Below are 1992 nucleotides of genomic sequence, written 5' to 3' on the forward strand. Positions count from 1 at the left end.
TCGAAGTGTGACCATTTTTATTGACCTCTGGGTAAAGTATTTCAAAAGATACGGATTTTATTGAAACTAAAATAATAAAATTATATTTTCATAACAGTCAGTCTCTGGTGTATCAGTCAATCGAAATTTCACGTGCGCCCTTAAACAAGAAGTGTTGACGATCGGGCCACACTAACACGCACCATAATTTGTTAATTCATCTTTATAAGTGAATAAATATCGTTTTGCCTATAACTTATTCCTGCATCCCTCTTTTATCGATCCGGCGAGACGGGTCACCGCGTTTTTGGAGCCCCAAGTCACATATCCAGGGGCTCCTCTGAGCACCAGACCAAAATAATTATGTGCAGCCCTGTATATAAACTGCTCCCTGTGGGTTGTGTCTTCGAGGATTGAGAAGGCCAACCACAGATGCATCATTTGCCCTTTGATTTGTAACTGGGGAGTTTGGAGACCAAATGAAAAGTCAAACGTTGGTGTGTGTATATGTTCTTTAAACTCCTAAAGACTTTTTTTTATCTTTAAGGCGGGACTGCTGAGCTGGGGAATGAAGTTGCCATGTTTGGGGGGTGAAATGGGCTGCAAATATATTTCTGTAGGTGCCAAGTGCCAAAAGCAAGATGAGGAATAGGCCTACTGACTTCCACTACCCGTCAGTGGTTGTAATGTTGTGACTGTATTTAGTGTATTTAGGAAGGAAGACGTTATCCGTCGAACTTTACGAGCCCAAAATTGAAAAAGTCTGACTTTTCTCTTGCCGTCCTCTCCATGGTGACATGTCATAGCAGTCTCTTCTGTCTACTTGGTTCAATAAATAAACTTTGGATTAGTTGAATTGCATTTTCTAGCATAGTTTTAGTGCAAATGTAAAGGTGTCATGAAAGTATAGAAGATAAGGTTGTAGAAATGTCCCCAAATGGCAAGAAAGCAATTTACAGAACTCAGTTTTTATCTTCAACAGATTCAAAATAGTCGTATTTTGTTGGTTAAAAGACAAAAAAAAAAAAAGTAACTAGTTAAATAAACTATTAGAACCATTGTCCATTTTTGGAAAGTACAAAAGCAAATAAAACTCCCACAAAATCAGTGCAGCTAGTTATAGATTGACGAGTGAGTGAGCGGGGTATAAGTCAAACTCCTCTCACACGGATCTGGGTCTTCAACTCAGTAGCACCATGGTGTCTGCACGGGCCTTGCTCGTTTTCCTCAGTCTGCAAACAGTCCTAGGATATAACGTGGATGTAAGTTCCTCTCTTTAAACTGTTTGTGTCACTTCAGGAAAATTTAGACTTTAAGTCCGCTCATCCAGGAAAGTGAGCCTTCTCTTGCTGATATGTTCTGTTCTGTTTTTTGTTTTTGTCATTTCAGGATTATTATTATGGTAAGAACCTTTCATCAGCTGATCTGTGCTTGCGGTGAAACACTTCATCTTTCTTTCTTTCTTTTTTTTTCATGATTTGTCATGTAAGTCATGGTTTGAACTAAAAAAAAAAAGTTGTTGCTCTTTTTCACTTTTATCATTTTGATAATAATAATAATAAATTTAATTTATAATGCACTTTCCATTCGGTGAATCTCAAAGTGCTACAAGAAAAAGGTAAAAAAAGTCATAAGAGAGAAAAAAAACTTAGCAGATCATTGAGCTGGCGTATGATTTGCTGAAAAGGTGGGTTTTAAGTCCTTTCTTAAAAGAGTCAATTATATAATATTGATAATAAGAAGAAAGTAGCAGCACGGTTAAAATGTTAAAATAACACAGTGCCAGACAACAAATTATTGGATTAATAATATACTGTACCTGCAATATGAAAATGATATTGCTTTAATCTGTTGTGTGAAACTTTATTAAAAGGTTGGAAGTATTTTCTTTATTGATAAACATGAGTGAAGTTTCCCCCAACACAGATTGCTAAACCTTTAACCTAAGTGGAAGGAGAACCATGTCAATACTTATCTGCAGTGTTTAAACAAACCCTCTCCTATGCAGACTAT

The sequence above is a fragment of the Cololabis saira genome, chromosome 19 (genome assembly GCF_033807715.1).
Source record: "Cololabis saira isolate AMF1-May2022 chromosome 19, fColSai1.1, whole genome shotgun sequence".
Taxonomy (NCBI): Eukaryota; Metazoa; Chordata; class Actinopteri; order Beloniformes; family Belonidae; genus Cololabis; species Cololabis saira.